The sequence below is a fragment of the Rattus norvegicus genome, chromosome 14 (assembly GCF_036323735.1).
Source record: "Rattus norvegicus strain BN/NHsdMcwi chromosome 14, GRCr8, whole genome shotgun sequence".
NCBI lineage: Eukaryota > Metazoa > Chordata > Mammalia > Rodentia > Muridae > Rattus > Rattus norvegicus.
The window spans coordinates 71,159,979-71,167,876 of NC_086032.1; positions in this window are offsets into that span (position 1 = coordinate 71,159,979).

The following is a 7,898-nucleotide window of genomic DNA, read 5'->3' on the forward strand; positions in this document are numbered from 1 at the left end:
GATAAAGAGTCAGACAGCAACTGCTTGGAGCCACCAGAGGAGGAAGAAGCAGGAAGGCATCTCCCGGAGGCCCTTCAGAGATGGTCGGTCTGTCAACATACTAATTGTAGATTCCCTATAATACTGGAATTTCACTGGGCTCCAGAGTAGTGAAGAACAGAGTTTTATTGTTTTTAAACTCCCAAGTCCGTAATAATTTGTTGTAGCATCCTCTAAGAAACAGAGACAATTGCCCTTCAGTGAGTGCTTCATGCACAACTACAGGTACTTCTGTGCCATTTCTGTTTAGCATCCAGCCTCTTTCTATGAGGTTCTAGAGAACATCAAGAGTTTACATTGGAGTTGGCTTTAAGAGCACTTCATATCAAATATTTGGGGATACACATCGTTTTAAAAGGCTGTTAGAAAGCTAACTTTGAGTTCATTTTAGCAGGCTAATGTGGGTTTTTTTAAACATTCACTATGAAGTGATATGTCGCCAACAGCTCCCCAGCTGAGAGCGATACATCTCCATGGCCTTTTTCTGAACACTGCAAAGTCCAGGAAGTTAGTTCTATCTGAGCAGTCCTGCATGCCCCAGTATGTCAAAGGGTTAGCTGGCAGAGGGTCCTGAGGATCCCTTTAGAGCAGAACCCAGGCTGCATGCCCAGTAACAGCAGCTGCTGTGCGTCTATGTCTGCCCATCCCTGGGGCCTCATGGTTACCTTAGCAATCACTTCTCTCCTAGAGCTTGCAGCAACAGATGGGACCAGCTGGCAGTAGGACTCTGGGTAAGCTGTCCCCTGGCCAGCGTGGAAGTTTTATGCACAACCAAAGACTTTCAATTCTAGGTTAGAGTGGAGGACATCTGCCTAGGAATATCACCTGTCTGTGCTACAAGCTCATTGCTACTGCACAGAGTCAAGGGTGTCACCTGGTATTATCACAGCTCCTAGCAAGTCTGGCCTTGTTCTCCAACATACAGAAAGCAGGCTATGTGTGACAGCTGTTAAAATCTACAGTAAGCCCTATTTATTTACAGAAACTGCCTTTGTAATCTCCCGGGGGTGCTAAGGGAGAGCCAACTCATTGGTTCTAGCAAGCTTGTGTGGCTTTTGCAAACATTCAGCTCTTCAAATATTTGCAGTGAGGTTTGGCTGACCTCAGTCTCCTGATCTTTCTATCCACTCATTCTTCCTGGTCAACTGCTGGCTCAGTGGAGCAACAATGCCTGTGGCAGCTGAGTAGAGCCAGAGAGGACATTGTGTTAGATGCCAGAACAGGACATGCCAGTGTGAGAACAGCCTGTGTGCCCTTGAGGGGAAGTTTCTAGATCTCTCTGTGTCTTAGCTGACTCAGTAAGAAAACAGAGATGGTGGTGTCTGCTTTGTCAACCTCAGGAGGCTTTAAAAGAATGCAGCAGCCATGTACTTCAAAAAGACTTCTTTAAAGGGGGCTTAGGGAACCTAGGGAATCCAGTGGTTAAGAGCATGAACTCAAATTGAGTTCAGTTCCCAGTACCCATATCAAGTGGCTTAGAACTTCCCAGCTACAGGGTATCTGATGCCTTCTTCTAGCCTCCAAAGGCATTTGCACTCACATGCACACCTCTCTCTCTCTCTCTCTCTCTCTCTCTCTCTCTCTCTCTCTCTCTCTCTCTCTGTGTGTGTGTGTGTGTGTGTGTGTGTGTGTGTGTGTGTGCACTTAAAAGTACAATAAATCTTTTCTAGGTCACATGTTAGAATGTCTGGGAACACTGGAAAATGGATCTTGATAAGAATTAACATTGGCCAAAGAAAGGTGTGTACTCTACTCCAAGACATCTAGGAGGTGATTCCTCACCCTTGGGATAGTCTGTCAGATTACATACTTTTTCCCAGTTCTTAAACTTTGTCTCATTGTCTGTTTTAATGTAGTGGGTTACAGTAGGGGCCTGAGGCCAGGCAGTCTCAGCTCCATCCCAGGAGATGCTGCATGGGAACTGAAATTTACCATCTAAGCAGTCTGCTCTGTCGATATGGCTGACACAGTAAAACCTCTGATGATCATGGCCCTGGCTGGAGCTTCCCATGTGGGAGCTGGCGACTGAACCTAGGTCCTTTGCAAAAGCAAACAGTGCTTTTAATGACTAAGCCATCTCTCCAGCCCCCTGTCGCCAATTCATATCTGTGTTATTTCACTGTGAAAATCATAACTTTTGAGTATAGTGACCGTCATGCTCCCTATTGTAATGATGATGGATTCATACTTTTTTTTCTTCTGTAACTTGCCTTGGTCATGGTGTCTTATCACAGCAAAAGAAAGGTATCTAAGACAATGATTTTCCCAAGCATAGAGAGGGCCTCCCTCCTTCATCCCCAAACCACAGCTGAAAGAATTAATGAAGTACTCCTGAAGGCAGCATCCTCAGGAGACATTTGGAAATGAAGGAGGTATTTGTGATCCCCATCCCAAGACCATCTCACTCTAAGGGAACCCCCTCAGCCGGTTTCTTCTAGCCCTGTACTTTCTTCTTAGCAACGTGGTCTCCAGAACACCAGGGCAGCCTTTTTCTATTTCTTCTTTCTTGATCTGAGCTCTTCACTCTTATACCAGAGGAAAGGAATCAAACGCATCTCTAAAGAAATATGACTAACTTGTTTCCATTGAACTGTCTGCCCATGTCAGTTTTCAGCCATGTTAGCAGCTACTCATTTGAACTTTGTTCAATTAAAATGAGGTTCCGGCCTTTTGGGTGGATTCTGGGAGTTTGTGTCAGTGTCTTCACAAAGTCCACGGGCAGCTTTTCAAACTTTTGTAGCAGGGAAGTAGTAGCTCGTGCCTTTGATCCCAGCACTTAGGAAGCCAAGGCAAGCAGATCTCCAAGTTTGAGGTCAACCTGGTCTGCATATTGAGTGCTAGGACAGCCAGGCTACACAAAGAAACCCTATCTCAAAAAAACTAAAAAAGAGTGGGGAGGGAGTAATTTAGTGTTTGTGTATGAGTATTTTGTCTACAAGTATGTCTGTGCACCATCTGCATTCCGGATGCCCAAGGAAGCTAAAAGATGACACTGGGTCCTTGGGACCAGAGTCACAGGGGGTTGTAAGCTGTTATCCTGCTGGGAATTGAACAGAGAGGTCTTCTGAAAGAGAAATCAGTGCTCCTAACTGCTAATTCAGCATTGCAGCTTCAAACATGCAGTCTATAAACAAAACATGTCTTCAGTAATAAGGATTTATCATCTCGCATATATAAAAGTAGGGGTATATCTTCACTTCTTTGTATTGATGCTTAAACATATGGGCTCAATATCAGACTAGCTTACTATAAATCTATATCATATAGATACTTGTTAGTGGCCTTCCCAGCATCCTTTCCCTTCCTTTCTCCTTCTCTGTTTCAACTCTATGAAGAAAGGACAAAGGAGAGAATGATTCTTGCCATTAGGGTACCCTAGACTCTGGCGAAAGAGATAATGAACACTTGCAAGCTGTAAGACTGACTCAGCTCTGTAATTAGGGGCACTGTGTTGTCTCACTCAAATTCTCCAATTTAAATTTTTAAAATTTTCTATTTATCAATATATTTAAGTAGAACTTTACAAATATATTCTGATTTAAATGTATCTAGCTGCTCTCCCACCTCCTCCACCCTGAAGAAAACTGTCTTATCTCGGTCACAGACAGCGCAGCCTTCCTGGTACTGGTATCAGTCTTCACTCTCACACACTGAAGGTGGATCAAAGGATTTTTATACCCAGAGGCTAAGTCAGTGAGACACCTTCCTCTGGATTCCTGGTGTTGTGGATGAGAGTCTTGGGTTGCTAGTCATCAGACTCTCTGATACCCAAAGAAAGCTGCTCCGTGCTAGGGAATCCAATGTCACATGGGTTGCTCAACTGAGCTGTACTTGAAGCATACTCTTGTTCTTTCTATATAATCCTGGACCTAACTTTCCTTTTGTGCTTTAACTCCTTTGGAGTTAGGATTTTGTCACCTCCAAAGGTAAATTAAAGATCCTGTTTATTTCTTTGTTTCTTTGTTTATGAGACAGGGTTTCTCTGTGTAACAGCCCTGGCTGTTCTAGAACCTGCTTTGTAGACAAGGCTGGCCTCAAATTCACAGAGTTCCACCTGCCTCTGCCTCCCAAGTTCTGGAGCTAAAGTTATGTGCCACCAAGCCCCGCAAAGATGTAATTTTCCAAGGCTGCAAAATAAAGCCAGCTTCCAACCTTATCAATTTAATTAACATTTATGCAAACTTTTAAATACAAAGTAAAACAATTGCTTTGCAGGTATCATACCCACAAAAGCACTTTCTGCATAAACTCCTCACATTCACATGTACTAGCATGTATAGGCATAAAGTTTTTGCAACCTACTTTTAATAAAGGTGCAACCTCTCCTCTAGTCCACCACCCAGCAGAGATAGTAGAAGAGAAAATTTATTAGGATATGGGAGGAGTGGATCTGTTCTGCAATAGCTCTTTGGGGGCAAGCTCCATCTTCTTTCGCTGCCATTCAGTCCCGGAGCAAACACCAAATATGACTCAGCAGCTGCAGACCAGTGGGCAGGCAAACACCAGACGTGAACCAGCAACTGTAGTTCAATCCTGAAGAAACTGCCAGGCTCGCCAACCAACCTAAGGCAAGACTGCAGAAGTGGCAAGCTGTCACAGGAGCCTCACAAACAGTTCTCTGGCAAGTTTCTCTCTGGCATCACCATGAGTGGAGATCAACAATGCTATGTAAGGCGAACCAATACATGTGTGTCGTTAGCAAAGAATAGCAAGGTGAAGCAAACCAAACCAATGCTCTATGCCCATATCCCACTGTCTGTGGAGTCATATTTATACTCCTTCATCATGGGTCCTTTCATGTGTTTGCTATATCAAAACATCTTTTCACCTGTGTCTGCTTCAGCAAAACATCCTTTCACCTGTGAGCCCCAGCAAAATATCATTCGACATAACTGACATTCCAAAACAAACCAGAAGTTTCCACTTCAGGCAAGCACCTAAAATTAATTTCAGCCATGGCTCCTAGAAGTGTGGCATAGACCAGTGCCACCATCAGCATCAAGAGCATTCTTCCAGAGATGATTCAACATGCAAAGCCTTGGGCCCACTCAGTTCTACTGAATCCAATCCTGCTGCTAAGTTCTATGTGGGTCTATCTACACTAGTATTTCAGTACCAAGGAACAAAGGATTCCTTATCTGGTATCAGGAACAATGCAAGAGTAAGCTAAGCAGGTAGTTTAGTTCCTGCTGCTGTTTTGAATGTTATCCAAGGGCCGGCAGCCCTTTTACTGATTCTGGCCCTGGGGTATAAGCTGATGGCCTGAGCTCTCAGTAGTTTAGTTTCCTGGAATCATGGCCTTGGTTAAAAAAGATACTTATCCTTGCATGTCCTTTCTCTGGGGGTGGAAGTCCTTTCCCAGAAACCCTCCAAGAACCTCTCCTTTCATCTCAGGAACTGTTGCTTCATTGTAAGTCATGCATGAGCCATCACAGACAGGGGATTGAGGGTGCTGATGGTAGAGAAAGCAGAGGCTCTCAATAAACACTTATCTTGTCTTCTCTTGCCACTGAACAACCCACTCCTTGGAGCGTATATCAGAGTGAGTCTCCAGGCCTGGTCATGGCTTTGTCCCTAAGGGACAGGGCTGACATGATGAAAAGAACAGCCATGTGGTTCTTCTCCACATGCCATGGGCTGCAGCCTGGACATGGATGGCACTGGTGTTGCTTTGTCACTTGGATCTTAGTCATTGTCAAGGCAAAGAACTAGAAAGCTTCATGACCGCTTGGGAGCCTCTATGTGTCATAGTTAGCCGATGTAATGTGCTAGTGTGAATCAGAGTGAGGCTGAAGGACCCTAGTCCTTACTGAAGTGTAAGAGCTATTAAGAGGCTTGGACTGGTAGAAAGTAGGTAAGTTATGGAGTTCCTGTGAAAGACTCTAAGGGCTTTCTCCAGCTTTATACCCACCATCTCAGGTCAAGATTAGGCCAAGTACCAGCTTCCCGCCTCGGGTCAGGCTAGGCCAAGTTCCATTCTCTACCCACAGTTCTCAGGAGGAGCAGGGACATTCTTGAAAATTCACAGAATGCACTGACTGATAGTCACCTGACCCCTCTGTCCCAGACAGAGTCCGAATGCATGTCATATCCTTGCTAGCCAATAGATTCAAAGGTCAATATGCTTAGCCAATAAGTTTAAACTGTAACCTTGCTGATGTAACCTGTGCCCCTAAAAAGTATAAAAACTGCTTGTTACAGCCATTTTGGGTCACCTTCCAGTCACTTGCTCATGAGGGACTGATTGAAGGTTGACCCCGACGTGCTGGAAAATAAACCTCTTATATTGAACTATGCTCTCGTGTTTCACTTGGGGGTGGGGGGTCTCCCCGTAGTTAAGACTCACTTTGAGTCTTATAAGGCCCTACAAAATGAGGCTCATGGAAGCACACATCTGCAAGCATGGAGAAGAAAGAGGCTGAGTTGGGCATATAAAGTGTTCAGTGTAGTAGAGGGGGGGACTCATTGCTGATCTCCATGGCAGGGAGGATGGTAATGGTAGAGAAAACCAAACTAGAACTGAGATGTTTTTCAGCATCTCTCTCTGTTACCTCTCAAGACCCATGATCCCCTGGGCCATGGTAATTCATTGGGTTCTATGGAAGGGGAAAGATAACACCTCCAGTGCACCAAGAATGCCAGCCAGGTTTCTAGGAACCTGTCAACAACAGGACAGGTGTCATAAATTTCCTTGAAAACTCAGAAAGCAGTGTGTCTCTCTGAGTTCAGGCCCAACCTTTCTTTCCCAGAAGGAAAAGGATCCTGTTTGCAAACTCAAGACCTGTGGGACCAGCCACAGGGCAACCTGGCAGCTATGTGGGCCTCTGGTCCCAAGGCTCTTGGAGGTTGAGAAGCAGCTGTCTCCTGGGAGATACCCTCCAATGGAAGCACTCTATAGAATATGGGACTGCAAAGCCTCTGTTTTGAGCATCAGAGTCACTGTGTCCCCTTTCTCCTCCAAGTTGAATTATTTTTGACGATGACTTTGGGTGAGTCATGATTTTAATTAGCATCCTGGGAAAAGACTGCAGCCTTAGAGCTCTCTGGTGAATCCGAGAGAAAGCTCAGCAGGCCTGGTGAATTGTTTTGGTAACAGTATTAACCACCCACCCACCAGTGAGCAGGTCCCACCTCTGATGCAGGTCAAGAAAGTGTCTTCATTGTTTGTCCTGACCTAGAAGCTTCTCTCTCTCTAATTTCAGAGTCCTTAGCCCTGTTCCCAAGACTTCAATGACCAAACTGCCAAAGGGCCAAGGAGTATCTTGTAGCTTTGCCCGGGGGTAGGAGGAGTGCCCCCACATGGTGTCACAACAGTGCCTGAGTGACTTGGGCAGAATCCAGGGACCAAGGAGTCTGTTTCCACAGCACAGCTTCTCCTTTTCTAGAAGAACAGCAGGAACCTTTCCAGTCATAGCCAGGAGGCAATCAGAGCTAACAGTGTCCTGGGGCAACCAGGAGGCAGTGCCAGATGCCTGGAACCCAGAGGTGAGTTGCCCTGCCCACTGGTACTAAACCCCAGATGAAGGGCCTACTTCTTAGGGAGAGACAAGGGAATCAGATGGAGCATACACCTATCTAGTTAGTCAGGAGGCATGAGATTCTGGGTGCTCTTGACCTTTCTGCGCCTCAGTTTCCCTCACTGGAGAATGGTGTGATAGGAATGACCTAGACATGGAAGTCTTCAAGGATTGTTCATTCCCTGTGCCTTTTGCTATGCGCTTGACCTCCCTGATCTTTGAATTTCTTCTGCAAACATAATAATCCTGACTCCATTGAGTTGGAAGCAAGAAACATAAGCAAAGAGTTGTATGTCTTGGGTTGAGTCAGCTTCTGGGTAGCTCGCATCTTTTGTGTTTTGT